This window comes from Astyanax mexicanus, chromosome 8 (genome assembly GCF_023375975.1).
Source record: "Astyanax mexicanus isolate ESR-SI-001 chromosome 8, AstMex3_surface, whole genome shotgun sequence".
In the NCBI taxonomy this organism is placed as follows: Eukaryota; Metazoa; Chordata; class Actinopteri; order Characiformes; family Acestrorhamphidae; genus Astyanax; species Astyanax mexicanus.
This window is the reverse complement of record NC_064415.1, coordinates 51,646,222-51,669,209: the sequence shown is the minus strand read 5'-3', so window position 1 is coordinate 51,669,209 and position 22,988 is coordinate 51,646,222. Positions and strand designations below refer to the sequence as shown.

Genomic DNA, 22,988 nt, shown 5'->3' with positions numbered 1-22,988 from the left:
CAGCCTTATATACCCTTAATCACTACCCTCATCAGTAGCATACCAGCTACGAGCCTTGTCTAATATCCCAACAGTGCATTAGCATGCTAACAACAGTCCTTATCCCACATCAATATCACAGAGCTAGCATGCTAGCTAGAGGCTTTATCTAACATCAAAACACTGCGTTAGTATGCTAACAACGTGCCTCATCCCATATCAATATCACAGAGCTAGCATGCTAGCTAGAGGCTTTATCTAACATCACAACACTGCGCTAGCATGCTAACAACAGTCCTCATCCCAAATCAATATAACAGAGCTAGCATGCTAGCTACCGGTTTTATCTAATATCACTACACTGCGTTAGCATGCTAACAACAGTCCTCAACCCAAATCAATATAACAGAGCTAGCATGCTAACTACTGGTTTTATTTAACATCACAAAAAACGGTGTTAGCATGCTAATAAAAGGCCTCATCCCACATCAATATAACAGAGCTAGCATGCTAGCTAGAGGCTTTATCTAACATCACAACATGCGTTAGCATGCTAACAACAGTCCTCATCCCAATTCAATATTACAGAGCTAGCATGCTAGCTAGAGGCTTTATCTAACATCACAACACTGCGTTAGCATGCTAACAACAGTCCTCATCCCAAATCAATATTACAGAGCTAGCATGCTAGCTACCGGCTTTGTCTAACATCACAAAATGAGTCTAGTCCCACTATGGGCCTAGTCCCAAATCGCAACCACAAAGTTAGCAGCACACCAGCTCTAGGCCTCGTTCCATATCTCATATCCCATATATCAGTACCGTGACAATAGCATACAATAGTCCTCCCCATTCTCTGTACCATAAATATAAGTCATTAGTAGGCCTGTCATAATAAAAACATTATTGCAATAAACAAAATTATTGTAATTTTAAAATATTTTTTTATTTCACTGACAAACTGATAATAGTATAGCATAACAAAGCTTGTACTCTTTTAAATAGAATATTTCAAATAATCATAGTTTGGAAAAATATATATATATATATATTCATTTTCATTGGTCATTTAGCATGACTGGCTAAAATACTATTCACTATTATATACAGGGGTTGGACAATGAAACTGAAACACCTGGTTTTAGAGCACAATAATTGATTGTGGTGACGGACAGTTCTGGTGGAAACAGGAGAGTTGAGGTGCACATTGAATTCTGCCGTGATTTGTTCAGCCGTGGTTTTATGTTTTTTGGATACAATCTGGGTTAGCACCTGAACATCCCTTTCAGACAGCTTCCTCTTACAGCGTCCACAGTTAATCCTGTTGGATGTGGTTGGTCCTTTTTGGTGGTATGCTGACATTACCCTGGATACGGTGGCTCTTGATACATCACAAAGACTTGCTGTTTTGGTCACAGATGCATGAACAAACATTCAAATGAGCACAATAGAGGATATCACGATTATCACATATTGTTGAGGTCATGTCCACTTTTTGTACGATAAGTCGATAATGTAAGTATTGTGACAGGCCTAATCATTAGCATCAATTTGCACTTACGACATTTAGCTGACACTTATCCAGAGACGACAAGGTTACAAGGTTTTACCAGTTACAGAGGTGGACCAATGTAGTGTTAAGAGTCTTGCCCAAGGACTCTTATTGGTGTATAGCATAGTCACCCCGATTGGAAATTGAACCCCAGTCTCCCACATGACGTGTTAGCTCACTTGCAGGTAGTGGTGTTATCCACTGCGCCCACAATTTGTAAAAAAAATACAAAGCCCAACATCTAGGGAAACCAGACGAATGATGCTATGGACTGATAAAGTCAAGGTACAACATTTAACTGTGAAGCATGGGGGTGAATGTATCACACTTTGGAACTGTGTGATTGGCAGTATTGCACAGATTTGGGGGCAGGAATGGATTCAACACATAACTGGCTTCTGGCTAATCTTAGACGCAAATATCAAACTATATCTTTGAAAGTCTGAAGCTGAACAGAAGGTTCTCCTACAACAGAATAATGATCCAAAATGCATCTGAAAATCCATCATGAACTACCTGATGTAGCACAAATTTGAAGTACTGAAGCTTCAGTAATGGTCCTTACTGTCCATAATAAGCACTAAACAAGCTGTGCAGCAAAAATACGAGCCAATAATATCTCAGAACTAGAAGCTTCTGCTTAGAAGAGTTGGGGAAAATACAGCTGAAGGAACTGAAGATACAGTTTTCAGGCTGTGATTTCTGACATTTTGCGGACTGATTTACTTACCCACTCATTCACAGAGATCTAATTAGTACGAAAAATAAAGCTTTTAGTGCTTCAAATTAATAAAACTGCGTGTCCTTGTTTACAGAGATACTGAACATCATGCTCATTGTGAATTGATGATAATGGACAAGGTTGTCATAAAGCAGTTTATGCCATTTCCCTTTTTATTAATTGAAGGAATAATTATTCCTCGCCTCCACTTTGGGTTTAAAGAGTAGGGGTGATACAAAATATGTGGTGTCAAATATTTATATTTTTATTGAAACATATGAACTTTAACCCTTAGAACCCTACGGACGGATTTTCCATCCTAAATCGCACCTTGTGTTCTCAGCTTAATAACTCAAGAATCCCTTCACACATCAACATAATCCATATATGGTTAGAAAGGGCGGAGCTTACTCTTTCTAAAAATAGCATCTACAAGAAACCCATTGAGAAAAACACCTAAACAAGTGAGATCTCCTTCCCCAACCAATATTACCAACCGTCAAGTGTTGGAGAATCACTATATTGTGATATTATCATTATTGTGGGCAACATATTGTGATAATATCGAACCCTAGTTATGACTATATTATTCAGTATTAAGTTCTGAACTTATTTTGGATGGTTTGGTCTTTACTACAGCCCAGGTATTATTGCTTCTGTTAATTCCACAGCTTTTATTAGGCCTGTCACAATAATTACATTATCGACTTATCATTCAATGAATGGACATAACCTCATTTTAATTAAATTTTATTGTAATAATCGTGATATCGTCCATTGTGTTTGCACTTACAAAATGCACTTACTTACAGGGATTGGACAATGAAACTGAAACACCTGGTTTTAGACCACAATAATTTATTGTGGTGACAGACAGTTCTGGTGGAAACAGGAGAGTTGAGGTGCACATTGAATTCTGCCGTGATTTGATCAGCCGTGGTTTTATGATTTTTGGATACAGTCCGGGTTAGCACCCGAACATCCCTTTCAGACAGCTTCCTCTTACAGCGTCCACAGTTAATCCTGTTGGATGTGGTTGGTCCTTCTTGGTGGTATGCTGACATTACCCTGGATACCGTGGCTCTTGATGCATCACAAAGACTTGCTGTCTTGGTCAAAGATGCTCCAGCAAGACGTGCACCAACAATTTGTCCTCTTTTGAACTCTGGTATGAACTGGTATGTCTCCCGGGGCTGAACGACATGGTGTGGGGCAGACACACAGTTCCCCTGCCTCCACTCTTTGCAATGTGTATATATTTATATATATTATTTATGACTTTAACCCACTTAGGTTCAAGCTGGGAACCTTTCAGGTTCCAAAATTAGAAGGGTGCAATTCTTAAAATGCCAACAATATCTGATCATGGTTGTTGTTGATCTGATTTGATATGAGATGGAATAGAGAGAACAATGGAGAAAATGAGAGAAAGGGGGAAATGAGAACAAAAGTGATAGAGAAAAGAAAGCGAAAAAGGGAGACAAGGAAGAATAAGAGAGAACTAAGATAAAAAATATATATTTATAAAAAGAGGAGAAAACACGAGAAAAGACATATTAGTAATTTGAGTGAGAAAATTACAAAGAGAAAAGAGAAAGGGAGAAGTCAAGAAAAAGAAGAAAAAGAAAGAGAGAAGTCAAGAGAGAAAATGAGAAATTAAGGAAGAAAAGGAAAAAAAGAAGAGAAAAGGAGGAGAAAATGAAAAAAATAAGAAAACGGGGGGGAAAAGATAAAATTCGAGTGAGAAAATTAGAGAGAGAAATATAATATAATATAGAAAAATATAACAATACAAGAAACATATAGAGAAATATAACAATATAGCTATTATTTTTTCTACTAATGTAACAAGCAAGTAATTTTCCACATAGGGGGCGCAATTAGTACTTAAATACTACCAGTAATTAGCACTTTTGGTGCTTCACATCAGTGACACTGTGTGATCATGTCCGTACAGGAGTAATAATTGTGATCATGGTTGTTGTAGATGTGATTTTATATGAGATGGCTGTACCTGTGTGGGTGTGAGATGTTTCTCAGGCTGTTTCTGCTGTTTGTGTTAATATTGATGAAGCTGGACGTTTGACAGCATGTCTCAGTTGCTTCCTGTGTTCTGCTGGTATTAAGAGTTGACTGTTGGTAGTATTTTAGGCTGTTTATATGCAGCGAGGGTCAGGAGAGGGTCAGCTGCAGACATCGGCTCCTCCACGCTCTGATTCTGTAATTAAACACAGCGGATCCAGACGGCCGTGTGTCGTCTCGACCCGCCACTCCTAAAATACAGATGAGCAGAGGCTGCTGGGTAACGGGTTGCAGGCTGTTGCAGTGACAGAGTGAGTCATGTGTGTCCTAATCACAACAAGCACAGCTACCAGCTAACCTCACATACAGAGAGAGAGAGAGAGAGAGAGAGAGAGAGAGAGAGAGAGAGAGAGAGAGAGAGAGAGAGAGAGAGATGGATGAAAAAGAGAACAAGACAGAAATTAAATACAAAACAAATTAGATATGAAAATTAGATAGCTATGGATAGAAAAATGGATAAATAGAAACAAAAAAGAAAGTAGAGAGAGTGAGAAAGAAAAAAAAACATTTAAAGGACAAAAGAAGAAAGGTGGAGAGTAAATGAGAAAACAAAGAGAGACAAATGTATGAGAGAAAAGAAAGGAATAGAGAGAACAATAGAGAAAATGATAGAAAGGAAAAGCGACAGAGAAAGGAAAGAGAAAAAGGGAGGCAAGGAAGAATAAAAGAAAATTAAGATATACTGGAGAGGAGAAAAAGAGATAAAATTAAAGTGAGAAAAAGGGGAGAAAAGAAAAGGAAAGGTAGACAAGGTTAAGAGAAAAAAGAAAGCTAAAGAGAGCAAGAAAGAAAATGAGAGAAAGGGAAAAATAACAAAAAAGAATGAGAGAAAAGAAAGAGAAAAAGGAAAGGAATAAAGAATAGGAAAAAGACTAAGATAAAAAAGAGAAAAGGGAGAGAAAACAAGAGAAAAGATAAAGACATATTTGAGAGGGAAAAACGAGAGTGAGAAAATTAGAGAGAGTAAAGTGAGGGAAGCAGAGAAGTCAAGAGAGCAAAAAAAATAGAAAGAGCGAAAAAGGTAAGAGAGAAAAGACAGAAAAAAAGAGAACAAAGGGAAAGGGGGAAATGAGAAAAAAGAGTAGGAGAAAAGAAAGAGAAAAAGAAGAGCAAGGATGAATAGGAAAAAAACTAAGAAGAAAAAGAGAAAAAGGGGAGAAAACAAGAGAAAAGAAAGAGAGAAAGTGAGACAAAGGTAAGAGAGAAAAGACCCAAAAAGAGAGAACAATAGAGAAAATGAGAGAAATGGGTAAATGACAAGGAAGAATAGAGAAATATGAGAAAGAAAGAGAATGGGAAAAAGTGAGAGAGGAAAAATAAAGAGAAAATGAGATAAAAGGAGAAAAGAAGGAGAAAATGGAGAAAAATGTGATTGAGAAAAGAAAGAAGAACAAAAGTGAAAACAAGAGAAAGAGAACTTGTAAAATGAAGAGATGGTGGGTGTGAGAGAAAGGGAGAGAATGAGAGAGAAAAGGAGAAAATCATGTGAGAGAAAGAATGAGTCGTTATGCAACATAGGCCCAGGATGTGAGGATTATAGCATTGTGTGTGTGTGTGTGTGTGTGTGTGGTGATGTAGATGTATTTCATTGGGGGTAAAATCTCAACTGGAGCTTCAGGACCCTCAGCAGCCCCCAATTAGAGGTGAGGATCTACCTGCGGCCCTGATTCACCTCAAACCCACTCGTTACAAACTGGTTTAATCCCAGTAACGGAGGAACCCCACTAATTGTTATTCCCACAGCGGGGAAGAGAAACGGGAGAATAAAGGGAGTTTGAGTCTCCGGAGGGGCCGGCGTGGACGCGGGGGAGGCAGCGCAGGCATCCACCATCAAAGCAATTAACCTGGTGAAACCCCCAGCTGCGTGAGAGGGGCTGCGCGCGCGAGAGCGGAGCTATGCGCGAGAGAGAGGGGCTATGCGCGCGAGAGAGTGGGGCTGTGCGCGCGAGAGAGAGGGGCTGCGTGTAAAGACGCAACCTACGAGCGAGTCTCCGCCGCTGAGGGCATCTGCCAACCAAATCAGCAGAGCAGTGTAATCACGTTTCAAACTGAGCTAATCACTTCAGCCTAATTTAGCATGGCTGCAAAAACAATCTCATAAGCTACAGTGGAGAAAGACTGGAGGGGGGCAGAGACTGAGTTAAAAACAGAGAGAGAAAGAGAGAGAGAGAGAGAGAGAGAGAGAGAGAAAAGGAGACGTCGACACTCGAAATGCCTCAGAATCCACTCAACTGAATTCAATTAAATTCATTTCACTTAGAGATGCACTGATTTGTACGCTGATGCTAATTTCCCAAATCCTTCATGCGCACAACAAACTCGTGCAAAAGTTTGGGGACCACTTCTCGAATAAAAACAAAGAAACAACAGTAAGAAAGGTGTAAATCAAAGAAAGAAAAGGTGTAAATCAAGACCAAACTAAAAGTGGAGGTGGTCTTAGTTCAGTTCCATAGTCTGGTTTATTTGCAGTGAGAAACCTGCTAAGTTTGAACCAATTACAGAAAGTTGAATAACAGAACCAGCATGAACGAATACGAGTATATTGTACTACTTAATTTTCAATTAAATATATAATCAATGTTGGCATGATCAATATGTTTTTTTGTTTTAACTTATGATTTTGGGTTAATTATTGTTATTTGTTATTGATTTATATGTAATCATTCGTACAATCCATATGTGAAATGTTTTATTGTCTTAGGGTCTTTTTTTTGGAATTGGTATGAAAACTGGTATATCTAACCCGTATGTATTTTGTTGACTATGTGAGACATTGTCAGACAGTATGTGAGTATGAGTATGTGTCTCATGAAGGCTGACTATGCATTTGCAGTAGATACAGATGGATCTTTTTAGTACTTAAGTACAGTACTGAAGTAGTCCTGCTTTGTTACTATACATTGCTTTATTGCTTTTTCAGTGATATGACTACTGATCTTGTGCGCGTTGCGATGCTGAAACGATGTATTGTTTCAGCCTTATGCAAGATCACATTTTTTCCTTGATCCACAGTGTCATACGTATACTGGGTATAGGTCAGAGAAGGCATTACCACCCACATTGGACAGCTGTGTCTGCTAAAATTGTCCAAGCGAATAGTAGACGAGCGACTCTGGCAGAAATCACATTTACATGGTTTGGACAATGAAACTGAAACACCTGTCATTTTAGTGTGGGAGGTTTCATGGCTAAATTGGAGCAGCCTGGTGGCCAATCTTCATTAATTGCAGATAATTGCACCAGTAAGAGCAGAGTGTGAAGGTTGGTTCAATTAGCAGGGTAAGAGCACAGTTTTCTCAAAATATTGCAATGAACACAACATTATGGGTGACATACCAGAGTTCAAAAGAGGACAAATTGTTGGTGCACGTCTTGCTGGAGCATCTGTGACCAAGACCAGCACGTCTTTGTGATGTATCAAGAGCCACGGTATCCAGGGTAATGTCAGCATACCACCAAGAAGGACCAACCACATCCAACAGGATTAACTGTGGACACTGTAAGAGGAAGCTGTCTGAAAGGGATGTTCAATGTGCACCTCAACTCTCCTGTTTCCACCAGAACTGTCCGTGGGGACAATAAATTATTGTTTCAGTTTCATTGTCCAACCCCTGTATATTAAGTGTAGGAGGTCCCACATGCATATCCCACAGCTTCCATGAGCAAAATGATACTCAAACCATGTGGCGTGTCAATTTGAAGTATTCTGGGTTGTGACGCCATAATAGCTCAGGATTCTAAGATTCTGCGTAGATTTTATGGACTGGTGAATTTTGAAACTGTACCCATGTCTACTGCTCACCCAGCAGATCCAGCTCTTTCTGCGAAGCGAGGAAAGCGAGCTCTTTAACATTTGTTCATGCATTTTATTCATTGTAGCAAGTCTTGCTTGGCTTAGCGAAAACTTCTAGCCTCACTCTCTGGAAAGCTACACATTTGGGGCCAAAAATATAAATGCTATCTGTCAACATCTTCCCAAATCCCATAATCCCTGCCTTCGGTAACCTACACAAACGAGAGCGAGGGAAAGAGGGAGGGAGGGAGAGAAATAGAGAGAGAGAGAGACAGAGAGAGAGAGAAATATAGAGAGAGAGAGAGACAGGCAGAAGAATGGACTTTGTGAATGCTGGAGAGGCTAGAAAACGCGATGAGAGAAAGGACAGGGGCTGAACAGCAGGAGGCGAAAGGTGTGGAGTCGGAGAAGCCGGAGATGAAGGGGGGAGGAAAATCAGGGGGAGAAGAGAAGTGCAAACATCTCTGAAAAGTGTCGTACTCGTGCGCTAAGCTCACTAATTCAATCTCCGCCATGCAGTTGAGTGACTGGAGCCTCCGCCCTCGTTCTTCCACAACTCAGCTCCCTCGCGCTAATCCCTCGGTCCATATCCACCACAAGCCGAGCGAGCAGGGAACAACATGACAGAAAGAGAGAGAGAGCGAGAGAGAGAGAGAGAGAGAGAGGGAAAGAGAGAGTGGGGGAAATCATGGAGATTGGAGAAGTACAGTGAGAAAAAAAAAAAAACGAAAGACACGACAGAGATACAGACACAGACTCACGACCGAAACTGTTCTATTTGTGCCGACTGTTTGGTAGCATCAGTCTCCACAAACTCCTCTTTAATTAAAAGTCTAAATCCTTCACACTTTAAAGCCCCCTTTTTATAATTAACGCTCTGATCTCAACCCCCTCCTATAAAAAAAAAAAAAAAAAAAAACAATTAAAACTTTTGCGATTTTACTTCAAAACCCATTAATTAAAAAACGCAAATGAACAATAGCACGATATTGAGGCGGACCCCCTCTTTGCTCATTAGCTTGCGGATAATTGATCCAAACCGGTATGTTTACCACAGGGACAGCAAAGAATAAAACACGCTCATCTCATCCATTTAATTGCATCCCCCCTTTTTTAGGTTTGTGGACAAAAGAGGGAGTTTTTTTTTTTCTCTCTGATCGCAGCGAAACCAAATTCAAAACCTAAATCCTCTCACTTTCATCACTTAGTTAACAAAGTCATTGTATATGTAGCACCCAGGATGGGCTATCGAGGAATCGACATTTTTAAACATCTCAACACTTTTACTATAACACATACGTAACACTATATTACCAAAATATTTACTCATCTACCTTTGCACTCATATGAATTTGAGGGACATACCACTCTTAATCCATATTGAACCAATAATCCCCCCTCTACCAAACTTTATACTCTGCTGCTGTGATTTGTCACTCCAGAAAACATGTTTCCCAAGCTCTAGATTCCAAGAAGCTCTTTACATTCTTCCATTCTTGAGCTAATCTGATGACCACATGAAGTTTAGATGTCTGTAGCGACTGACTCGAGGCTGAGGTTTTAAAATCGTCAGCCCAGGCGGGAAGTCGTGGGGGGGATGGAGATGTGTTTTAAAATCGTCACCGTCCTATCATTACTTTCCCACCGCGCTCCGCAAATTTATTTGTGGCTTTGATTTGGCACCCCCTCTAGTGCAGCGCACCAATGCGTCGCATAGGCTGCATACCCTATGGCCATGGAAGCGATTGAAACACCTGAATTCAATTGTTTGGACGGGTCAAAGAATACAAGATTACATTATTAGAAGCCTAAAAGAACCCGTTTCACACATACATAGACAATATATTGTCCCAGAAGTATTTGCAATAAACTATATTATTGTTAGTTTAATAGCATTTTTGCCACTAATATAATGATAAAAGCTAAGCAAAGCACTTTAAGCATGATACCTTTTGATATCTTTTTCTAAATTGTAGCTAAAATATACATATTTATTTAACAGCCAACATGAGTATCTCATTCTCAGACTGTCACTATAAGAGGATTCATATTTCTGGATCTTGTTGGATATTTTTTTCCTACGCATATTGCTTTAAGCATTTCAGTTTTAAGAGCAATTTGGATTTGGATGTATGAATGCTTTACTATTCTGCAGAAATTAATACATTTTTTTAAATGTTTATCATTAAAGTCAACATGCCTGAAATAGAATCAAACTCCAAGATAGTCTGATTCCCAGACACCTGGTTTGGTATGGGGGCCACCTTCCACCGTTCACACTGCCAGTGCCATTCAGAGGATGCTGCACTGTCCAAGGTGCTGAAGAAGCCAGCAGCCCATCCAGCATCACTGTTCTAGACACCAGAACACAGTGTGGTCCAGTGGATGGCTTAAGCACCAAGTTTGGTCATTCCTCAGTAGAGGCAGTGCTTATACATTAAAAAAAATACTTTTCAGAAAAAAAATGCATAGAATTACTTTTAATGCTAGTGAAAGAAAGGCTTATTGCTGGTAATTTAGCTTACTTTAGCGTATTGTTCTTAAACTTAACACTGGAATGTTACTCACAAATGTACCGGAGTGGCAGAATACACTGTTTTAAGCTATATGCGCTTGGAATCTGAATGCATGTTACGCATCATCTCAACGTCTCTGTGTCAGGGCCAAGCAGAGATAAGAACGGAAAGACAGTCCAACAATGGGCAAGATAAACAGACTGAACCTAATCTAATACTCTGCTGTAACTGACTAAAATGCAGAGGTATATATAATGAGAGGAACAGGTGAAATCAATACTCAGGTGATGGTGATCTTGCAGGTGTCATGTAATCAGCCATGTAAAGGAGTGAATAAGCGATTTCAGTGTGAGGTGCATTCTGGGCAATGAAGTCTGGAACTGGGAGATCACTGGTAGACACAGTAGGATGAATAGAATATAGTGTCAATCTAACTACACATTTGTTATATTTACACATTTTGTAAAAGTGAATCACTACTTTACTCTCTTACAGACAAATCAAAATTACTTTACCTGCATTGCCAGCTAACAATTTTTTGGTCACAATTAAAAACTAATTTTCTGAATGTTACATTTAACGTTCTTGGAAAGTTTTCTGGATGTTCTTAGTAAAAAAAAAATATTTAATGTTTTAAAACGATCTGGTAACACCGCTGCAATGCCACTAGTGTCAATGTTTTAATGTTTAGTTTAAGAAAAGTTATCTTTTAGTTTCCATATTATTATCTAGTTTGGTATGTTTTTTTGGGAAACTTTCTAAAAACAATATGATAAAAAAAACTTTATTTTTTATGTGTAAAACATAATTTCAGAACTTTTCTGGAGCAGTATTTCTGTAACTTTACACGCTAACCTTCCTGGAACCTTTAAAAAAAATTGATAAACATCCTTACAACGTTCTCTGTAGACATTTATGTATGTTGCATTTGTTAAATTTATTTTTTATGCAAAAGAGATTCAACACATTTGTGAGGTGTGGTATTGTGAGGTATCCTGATTGAAGAAGATATATTACTTGTAAATACATTACATTACTTAGAAAAAAAGTCTAGCAGTGGCAGATTTAGGTATGGGCAACATTGGCAGACACCCGTGGTAGCTTCTTGTCTTGCACAAAAAATGAAAATAAGAGAAAGGGTGCAATACAAGGCAGAACTTCCAGTCTGTAAAATAGAGCGTTTCCACAATGTCCCTGTTTTTACTTTAGTTACGGTAGCAAAAAAATGCCACCTAACTGCATTTTATGCTGAAATTACCAGTAAAATTATCCTGGTAATGTCTTCCACTGTCTAAAAAAATATATTTTGTAGATATGTTTTTGTTCCTCAAGGTTTTAAACAGTGCAAATGTCTGTCCCTAAGGTCCAACTGTTTGCCTGAAAGCTAGTAAAAAACAAAAACTGAACTTGAATATGGAACAAATGTGTGCTTTGACAAAAGGGAGATTTGGTAAAAGGTTGTAAAATGGGCTTAAAAATCCATTACTGGACTTGATGTCTTGATATGTGGATTGAAAGGTCCACCAAAGGCACCAGGTTATTCAGCACAATCCCAACCAACCATTTGTTAGCTAACAGAATTGACAGTTAGTGTTCTCCTCTAAGCATGTTGAAGTGGACATGGAAAAACACCTGGTTTAGCATTATATGAAAAGGTAGAGAAACTAGCAATGGTATAGGAATATACAAACAAGCTTCAGGTTACAAGACATTCTAGTCTGAAAAATCAAGCTGTGCGTCATAACCCAGCCAATAAGTCAAATCCCATAAATCAGCACAGGAAAGCCTCCAGATGAATGAGCAACTCTCAAGACCGTTCAAGTATCCAAGGGCAGTATAAGAGAGCAAGGCAAAATCGTGGTCAAATATATGAAAACAGTCCTACACAGAAAAAAAAGGCAAGATAAATGCTTTTTATAGACAGACAGAGCCTAATCTAATACTCGGATGTAGCTGAGTGAAATACAGAGGTGTATATAATGAGGGAAGCAGGTGAAATAAATACTCAGGTGATGGGGATCTTGCAGTCAGTACAAGCTACAGTCAAGTTCCAAGTTTAGTCGAGTTCCATATCAGTACAGGTAAGTCTTAAGTTATAAGACCTCAGTCAGTACAGTACAGTAGGGGTGGGCGATATGACCTTAAAATAATATCGCAATATTATAATTATTTTTTTTCGAGATATGACGAAACTTTTAAACTTTACATTTTTAAAGTATATTTTAAGATTTATTCTACTGCAACAAAATAAATATTACAGTTTTATTTAGCAGACAGTGGTGTGAAAAAGTGGTTGTCCCTTTTATGATTTCTTTCTTTTTTTTCTTTTTTTTGCATGTTTGTCACTCTTAAATGTTTCAGATCATCAAACAAATGTAAAAATGAGTCAAAGACAATACAAGTAAATACAAAATGCAGTTCTTTTTTTGAAGAAGGTTTTTTTTTATTATTATTGGGTGGGCCTGAGATGATTTTTTACATTTAATTTCCAATCAAGCTGTAAATAATTTGACTACATTTTTTTTTTTTTTCGTACACTCGTCTCTGGACAGTTCTGGTAGAAAAATGATGGGCTTCCCTTTTGAAGCAGGGAACACTTCACAGCAGAGATGAATCTATGAATCCATTTGTTTTTCCTTTTTTTTTTCCTTCCTTTTTTTCCACCCCATTCTTACCCTTCACTCTCACCTCAGGTCACGAGAACTTTTAATAAGAAAAAGGCGTTTTTAGCCGAGAACACGGGTGGCATAAAATGGGAACGAGTGAGGCCCATTTGGCCGTGACGTGGTAATGAAACATTAATGCTCAGAGATGTTACCTGTCCAGAGCCTCGGGTGTTGTTTTATTATTATTTTAATAATTCCACCATCTAGACGTCTGCACACTCAAGTAACTGGAAATATATGGACTTTTCTGTGCTTTTCTCTTTTTCTCCCTTTTTTTCCCCTCCATTCCAAATGCACTTAAACGCCTCACATCATCTCACACTCATCAATATTCATCCCTCTCTTCCTCTATTATTTTCATTTTATTATTTCTTTTTTTTGTGCAGTAGAGCTCCTTCCTCTTCCTCTTCGGTCTCTCTCTCTTTCTTTCTCTCTTTCTCTATCTTTTCTTGCTCTCTCTCTCTCTCTCTCACACACACAAATCCTCACATCCTTCCCCCTCTGGTCTCCAGATGTATCTATCGTTTTGGCCTAATGAACCAGTGTTTACCGCTGCAGATTCTTTCTCTCATTACCAGCAAACACACCGTAGGTGCTTATTTGTCGTACGTTTTGTCGTACATTTGTCAGCGTATTAAAAAAGATAATCTTCAGTTCAGTGGCTGTACAATTAAGCGGTACTTAAATAGTTTGGCTGCGAGAGCTGCTGGTTCATAATTACCGCTAGCGTACGACATACTGTAGACCCACCTGGGAGATGAGAGCGTTGGGCACAAACTAACACAGGGTGAAATGTAACATGGATTTGCTTTAACGCCTTTATTTGATGATTTAGGTTAAAGTTTGATGTCTAAATAATAAGTATGTGACTTTAGACAGTGGAAAAATGCTCAGATGTCATTTAAAAACCCTATTTACCACCTTACACCATACCAACAGTCTATTTTCACGCCTTGCACCTCCATTGTTTGAATAGCCATGGTGCTTATGAATATATCTATATATCTCTACACTGATGGGCGTGGTGTATTGCTATCTTGGCATTGGAAAACACAGATGTGCCACAATAAGTTAACCTAGGCAGACGTCAACAGTCAGATGTTCATTGCTATCTTGGCAGTGAGTTTTCATAACAGGAGCATACGCATACAAGAAAGCCCACATACCTATAGCGTGTCTCTGTTGGCAGCTATGCAAACATTCAGATCAACAATACTAACTATACTCTCAAACATGGGGATCACAGACAATGTGCTGTCATGGTTCAGATCGTACCTCACTGGGCGCTCGTTCAAGGTGTCGTGGCAAGGACAGCTGTCCTCAGCCCGCTCCTTATCCACTGGGGTTCCCCAAGGTTCGGTACTGGGACCCCTTCTCTTCTCCATATACACCACCTCTCTTGGTCAGGTTGTCCGCTCACACGGATTTTCCTACCATTGCTTTGCTGATGACACCCAGCTATACCTGTCGTTCTCACCTGAAGATCACTCAATCTCTGCACGGATTTCGCAGTGTCTCTCTGACATATCCTCATGGATGAGGGAGCATCACCTTCAATTAAATCTCTCAAAGACTGAACTTCTGGTTATACCAGCAAAACCATCTTTTCAACACAACTTCTCTATAAGTATCGACTCTCTCTCTCTCTCACCGACAAAGGTTGCTAGGAACCTGGGTGTTCTGGTTGATGACCAACTCTCCTTCACGCACCATGTGGCCTCAGTTGCTCGGTCCTGCCGCTTTGCGCTCTATAACATCCGAAAAATTAGACCGTTCTTGACGCAACAGGCCACCCAACTCCTGGTACAAGCTGTGGTAATCTCACGCCTCGACTACTGCAATGCCCTGCTAACTGGCCTCCCGGCCTGTGTAGTAAAACCACTCCAGATGATCCAGAACGCAGCAGCACGTCTGGTCTTCAACCAGCCAAAACGGGCACATGTCACCCCGCTGCTCATTGAGCTCCATTGGCTACCAGTTGATGCTCGCATCAAATTCAAAGCTCTTACAATCGCCTACAAGGTGATGTCAGAACAGGCTCCTTCCTACCTGCACTCGCTCCTGAAGGCTTACGCTACCTCCCGGCCGCTGCGCTCCTCCAGTGAACGTCGCCTCGCTTTGCCAAACAAACATTCACACAAAGCAATCCAGACTGTTCTCATACAGAGTTCCCCAATGGTGGAACAAACTACCTTCCACTACCAGATCAGGAGATAACACTAACACCTAACACACTAACTACTTCTAACCTCATTTCCTTCTTCCTCTCCTTCACTCCTCTATCCTATTATTCCCCTTTGTCCTCCTTTTATCCCTATCCAAAGATGTTTTACCTTTAAACTTATTTTACATTGTACTTGACTATTGTAAGTCGCTTTGGACAAAAGCGTCTGCCAAATGTAATGTAATGTAACAATAAACACATTGGAAGAGTGTGAATGAGCGGGTCAGTTTTTCTCTGCTGAGAAGCTAAATTCGGACACCCCCAGGAAGCTGTGCCCCTGAAATAGCAATACTCCAAAGTCAAAACACACCTGGCTCTTAAACGGAATGGCAATTGACACGCTAATTGGTTTATTGCATGTTACGCCTTGATTTCGCCCATGATTAAATACGTTTTTCCTTGCCTCTGTGATCTGTTACCCCAAAAAAATGATACCGCAGAAAAAGCAGAAATTGTTTTAAAACTACTTTAAATTTTATCGTAAAATTGCTTTAAAAACTGCACCCCCGCCATGAAAAGCACCCTCTCTTGGGAGCGTGTTTTAAATTTATGTTAGCTAAAGTAATGTGGTGCAAACTTGTGATTTTGCAGTGAAAAGCACGGAAACTTGGTTCCATAAAACTTGGTTCCATAAAACAGAAATAGAACAGAACTCGGGGGACGATTTGAATGTCTTTTTTTAATATGCTTAAACGCCCTGCCCTTTGGGCGCTTACATCACAAGTTTGCTGGTTCCAGACAAGAAAGATTATGGGGTTAAGAACCTGTGATTCTGATGTGGAAAAGCACAGAACTATTCGGGAACTTGGCACCAGCACCAGAATCAGTTATGCTCTGTCTTTGGCTTGTTAATACCTTAACAGCACAGTGCTTTTGTGCATCTCAGCAGAGGATATATATAGAAATATATAACTGAACTCACCTCACTTCCAGACCACCATGCTCATCAGTGTAGATATACAGCTCTGGAAAAAAGAATAAGGGACCATTTCAGTTGCTGAATCTCTATAAACTCTGGACAACATTTCTCCCAAATTCCAAATAAAAATATTGTCATTTAGAGCATTTATTTGCAGAAAATGAGATAAGAAAAGAAAAGAAAACAGAAAAGTTCATATTCATAAAGTTGTCAGAAAGAGTTCAGAAATCAGTATTTGGTGGAATAACCCTGTTTTTCAATCACAGTTTTTTTTTCATGCATCTTGGCATCATGTGCTCCTCCACCAGTCTTACACACTGCTTTTGGATAACTTTATGCTGCTTTACTCCTGGTGCAAATATTCAAGCAGTTCAGCTTGGTTTGGTTTGATGGCTTGTGATCATCCTCCAATCTTCCTCTTGATTATATTACAGAGGTTTTCAATTTGGTTTTTCAAAAATCAAAGAAAATTGCCATTTTTAAGTGGTCTCTTTTTTTTCCAGTGCTGTATATTTCTAAACTTTGACGCTGCTTTAACGGCATGAAAAAAGACTAAAGTTTTGTCCAGTTTTTAGTTGGTTATGCATTTTTTTCAACAGTGTTTGGGCTTCACGGTTTCACAAATCCACGTAACAAACTGTAGATGTAGATTTTTATTTTTTTTTTACCACAATTGGAATAAAAATATAATGTACACATATCTAGGACCTCTTAAAAATCGCTGTTGTAATCAACCTGTGTTCCTATAGCAGCTTCATGTAAGACTTTTTTTTTTTTTTTGACAGTAATCAAACACATATTATACACTAGGCTTCTGGTTAAAAAAAAAAAGTATTATAAAAGTTCATTTTTTTATGATGTTTGATTACTGATTCGCATGCACTGTATACTGTATACGTCACAGAATTTCTCCGGCTTCTACAGTATATGATTTTAATCTCCCTCCTGGTGGCTGTAATATAGGATTGTTTGGGAAAGTAAGTGTGGAAATAACACACAGTGAGAGCGAGCCGGGGTAGACCGACCTTCAAAGTAATCAGAGAAGTCCATATTTTATATATATATATATATATATATATATATATATATATATATATATATATATATATATATATATATATATATACAGAGTATACATTCAAAGCTCACTTTGTTATTTATTTTATTTTATTTTTTTTGCATTTTTTATCAACTATTCCATCATTTCATCATCCTCTCTATAGATGTAAATAATATATAGCTCAGTTTTATGCTTCTAATATTTGATGCTCTAAATAACTTTCTCACGTTGGACACACAGCTCTTTTTTCTCACTGATTCTATTGATTTGGTGCATAAATATTTTTGTTATGTATTTAAGCTTGGAGAGCTTGTCTGGTTCGAATAACATGGAACTGAATGTAGTGTTTAATTAATTGTGTTTGCATTGATTTAGCAGACTTTTACAGGTGCCAGTGTGACTGGCCCCTCAGTCTGTTACAGTTAACACCGCCTGTGGTGTAAGTGGTAATGTTTGCGCTCACCCCACTTTCAGATTTTTTGCGAGGCGACCAGAGGAGTGAGATTTGCAGGTGGCTGGAGTGAGACTGGAGTGAGATTTTTGGGGTTTTTGGATGTGTAAGAGCTTAAACAGCGTTTATAATGCTTAAAACACTAATCTGGTATAAATTCTGCACTAAAGTAGTCTTTAATCAGTCCTTAGAGATTCACTGATTCACTGATGAGTTTCAAACACACCTGGACCAACCATTAACCCTTTGAACCCTAGGCTGTTTTGGTGTTTGTGTTTTTTCTTCGTTTTTGTCAGTTCCTCCTTATTTATGTCTTATAACACAGTAATTATATCAGATTATATCAGCCACATGAGCCATGAGCTCTTTTACTCCAGAAGACATACGGCTGCTCAAAAATATAATATAATTTTCCTGGAACTGATCATGTTTTGCTATTTTTTTTTTTATTATTTTTAAATGTATAGACTTTAAATATATTCGCACCTAAGATATCTTTTTAAAAATGGTTAGAGTAGAGTGTTTATGATTTGAAAGCATAAGAATATTGATGATAGTTTGATCATTACATGGATTATTAATTATTACTTTGGTAAAATACATGGAGAAACAGCATCAGACGGATTTATTTTTCTTGATAATCAATAATCACACCTCTAGGATACATATAGATACTAAAAACCACCTGACACTCAGAGCAGCCTATGCCTTTCAGTATTTTAATCAGGACACACAAAAAAAACTACTGCATGTAGAAAAATGTAAATGTTTGAGTCTAAATAAATAAAAATGTTGGTAACATTTCCTATGAACCCTGCATTCATAATGTAAAATAAATGCATTTATTTATAATGCATTATATGGCATGTATAATACCTTACAATGACTGTAATAAGTCTGTATAATAGCTCATAAGTACTTGCAGCAACATTCGTTATAAACACATTATAAACTACAAGTACAAGGGTTTATAAAGAAAGGGCTCATAATGCCTTTTAATATCTGTTAAGAAGAACATTGTACAATGTAGTGTTGTAATGCACTATATTATTATTATAATATGCAGCTATGATTTCTCAAATTAATTTATATAAGTGCGTAACACATTATAAAGCCTTATATACAGTCATCACTGTCAAGACATTACAGTGAGGCATAATACAATTTACTTCATGTTTAAAAAGCATATGAAAATACACTTCACTTATAGTCAGTAATGACTGTAATGAATTTTTCTATTTATAAATGAAAGGATTTAAAATACTCAATAAATGCATTCTGTGGCCAGAGAATCTTCAATTTGCGGTTCTTTTTTAAAATAAAAAACCTTTGTTGTATACAGCATACAAATGCAGCTGGCATTTGGCGCAATTTAGAGGACGCAGCTGATGTATCCTTCCTGCCCCTCATTTAGCCATTATTCTCGATGCACATACAACACAAATGTAAGGAAAACATAACACAAAATGGATTAAACGATTTAAAATACTCAATAAATGCATTCTTGGCATGAGAATCTTCATTTGGCATGGATCTCTCTTGAAGTGAGCCTCTCCACTATGACTCTATGAGTGGTTTCCTCCATTGTCTGTGCGCTTTGTGTGGAGCTGGAGTGTGGAGAAAGTGTAGCGCTGTGTGTGTTTAGCATGCTTTAGCTGGATGCGCTACCAGCATTGCTTTAGCTAGATGTGCTACCAGGGGGAGATAAACATGCGTCTGAAGCGGCGGAAGGCTTTTTTCAGGTTCTGTTTAAATGAAGAACCCTTGTTGTATACATACAGCCTACAAATGCAACTGGCGTTTTGTGCAATTTAGAGGACGCAGCTGATGTATACTTCCTGGTCCTCATTTAGCCATTATTCTCTGTGCATATACGACTTAATACTGTTTTGGACTGTTCCATATGTGTGATTTTTAACAAAATCTTAGAATTTTCAAACCCCAGACAAATATTATACATTCTATTTATACATCAAAGGATTTAAAATACTCAATAAATGCATTCTCTGGCATGAGAATCTTCAATTTGCATGAATCTCTCTTGAAGTGAGCATCTCCACTATGACTCTATGAGTGGTTTCCTCCATTTGTGAGCTTTGTGTTGAGCTGGAGTCTGGAGAAAGTGTAGCGCTGTGTGTGTTTAGCATGCTTTAGCTGAATGCGCTACCGGAATTGCTACAACTTAGGGGGAGATAAACACATATCTTAAGCGGCGGAAGGCTTTTTTCAGGTTCTGTTTAAATGAAGAACCCTTGTTGTATACATACAGCCTACAAATGCAACTGGCGTTTTGTGCAATTTAGAGGACGCAGCTGATGTATACTTCCTGGTCCTCATTTAGCCATTATTCTCTGTGCATATACGACTTAATACTGTTTTGGACTGTTCCATATGTGTGATTTTTAACAAAATCTTAGAATTTTCAAACCCCAGACAAATATTATACATTCTATTTATACATCAAAGGATTTAAAATACTCAATAAATGCATTCTCTGGCATGAGAATCTTCAATTTGCATGAATCTCTCTTGAAGTGAGCATCTCCACTATGACTCTATGAGTGGTTTCCTCCATTTGTGAGCTTTGTGTTGAGCTGGAGTCTGGAGAAAGTGTAGCGCTGTGTGTGTTTAGCATGCTTTAGCTGAATGCGCTACCGGAATTGCTACAACTTAGGGGGAGATAAACACATATCTTAAGCGGCGGAAGGCTTTTTTCAGGTTCTGTTTAAATGAAGAACCCTTGTTGTATACATACAGCCTACAAATGCAACTGGTGTTTGGTGCAATTTAGAGGACGCAGCTGATGTATACTTCCTGGTCCTCTTTTAACTATCATTCTCTGTGCACATACAACACAAATGTGAGGTGAAAATGAGGCTAGAAGAGTTTTTGGAGCAGAGATCAGTTTAAATAAGTTTCATTAGACTGTTCTGGACTGTTGCATTTGGACCTTCTGAGTCAATAGGGTTTTTCAAACGTTACACATGTAATATTTATATGTTAAAGGATTTAAAATCCTCAATAAATGCTTTCTTTGGCATGAGAATCTTTAATTTGCATGAATATCTCTTGAAGGGAGCATCTCCACTATGACTCTATGAGTGGTTTCCTCCATTGTTTGTGAGCTTTGTGTTGAGCTGGAGTCTGGAGAAAGTGTAGCGCTGTGTTTGTTTAGCATGCTTTAGCTGGATGCGCTACCGGAATTGCTGCTCGCTCGCTCGTTTGCGAGAGCTACGACTTAGGGGGAGATAAACGCGCGTCTGAAGCGGCGGAAGGCTTTGAGGTTCTTTGTGAATGCAGCGTTTTCCTGACTTGTTCCAGTCAGCTTCATGAAGAGGCGCTCTGTCTCTCCGCCGCCTGTCTTTTGATGAAGTGCTCCACCACGTCTCAGTCAGAGTCAAAACTCCTTATCAGAGCCGGCGTCTTTTCTTACAAAATCGCGAGCGATGAAGAGAAAAAAACCCATACACCTGCAAGTTCATCCTCAGTGTGTTCATGCTCTCGCTTCCGTCGCGTCGCCTCTTTCTCTCGCGCGAGTGTGTAAACGCTGCCTATTTTAATTCCGTGTATTCTACATTACGGACTAAATATAAATGGCCTATTTTTCCGGAGCTTCCGTCTACGCCGCCAACCGCGTACGTCCAATCGCTCCGCATGGCGCTCTCGCTTTGTTTTTCTCTTCGCACTTGTCTGATCTCGCGGCCCCTCTCGCGCGCCGGCAGGTCGGCCCGCCGCAGGCGCTTTTCATTCAATTACGGCCCGTGTTGTTGTTATTGTCCCCACTAATAATAGAGCACCTCTGTCTTCCCTGTCATGAGAAGAACCATCAATACTGGCCTTCCCTCATCTCCATGTCAGCTATAGGCCACATTATTACCAGGAGGAGAAGAAAAGGAGGAGGAGGAGGACGAGGACGAGCCACATCCACACAGATAGCAGCGAAAGAGAAAGAGAGAGAGAGAGAGAGATGGATGAAGAGCCTGAGGTGATGACGAAAGAGAGAAGGATGAGATGCCGAGTAGTCAGTGTGGGGCGCTGGGAATGTGTATCTCTGTGTGTGTGTAGGGTTGTTTAAAATGTGGAATTGCTATCTTTAAAAAAAAAAACAATAAAATACAATAAAAACGTTTTGGCTGCTAATTAAAGTGTCTAAATGAAAAAAAAAATAAGAGAACACTTCAGTTTCTAAATCAATTTCTCAGATTTTGCTATTTATATGTTTATGTTTGAGTAAAATGAACATTGTTGATTTAATCTATAAACTACAGACAACATTTCTCCCAAATTCCAAATAAAAATATTGTCATTTAGAGCATTTATTTGCCGAAAATGAATAATGGTCAGGAAAAGGATAAGGAAAAAGGTACAGTGCTTTCAAACCCTAAATAATGCAAAGAAAACAAGTTCATATTCATAAAGGTTTAAGAGTATTTGGTGAAATATCCCGGTTTTTTATTCACAGTTTTCATGCATCTTGGCATCATGCTCTCCTCCCCCAGTCTTACACACTACTTTTGGATAACTTCATGCTGCTTTACTCCTGGTGCAAAAATTCAATCAGTTCAGTTTGGTTTGGTTTGATGGCTTGTGATCATCCATCTTCCTCTTGATTATATTGCAGAGGTTTTTAATTTGGTAAAATCAAAGAAATTCATAATTTTTAAGTGGACTCTTTTTTTTCCCTACACATTTCTACCTAAAAAAAATAAAAAAATGACATCCTGCTAGCTGGTTTCAGATGGTCTAAGCTTGTTTTTGATGGTCAAAGTGGTCAAAAAGACGATCGTTCAGATGAAAACATCTCATTATCCAGCTCTTGATCTTTTAAGTCAATATGTACTGTTATATTTTTATCAGATTTTTAATTATGTTAATCATAATCAACCTGCATGGTCAAGCTTGGTGATGTGATTATACTTGTAGCCCCAAAACCATTAAATTTCAACTAACATATACAGCTTTGAACAAAAAAATGATGAGTTTGTTTGAAATCCTCTGGAATATAATCAAGAGGAAGATGGATGA

At 38.6% G+C, this 22,988-nt stretch overlaps 1 protein-coding gene across 2 annotated transcripts in view; it reads right to left on the bottom strand.

The window, feature by feature from the left end:
- Window positions 1–22,988, bottom strand: part of LOC103025951 (uncharacterized) — a 379,123-nt gene that overhangs the window by 273,765 nt on the left and 82,370 nt on the right. For both annotated transcript variants that reach the window (XM_049482198.1, XM_049482199.1), the window contains exon 3: window positions 16,456–16,498. The gene's annotated coding sequence lies outside the window, so the exon portion shown is untranslated. The remainder of the gene's footprint in view (window positions 1–16,455; window positions 16,499–22,988) is intronic.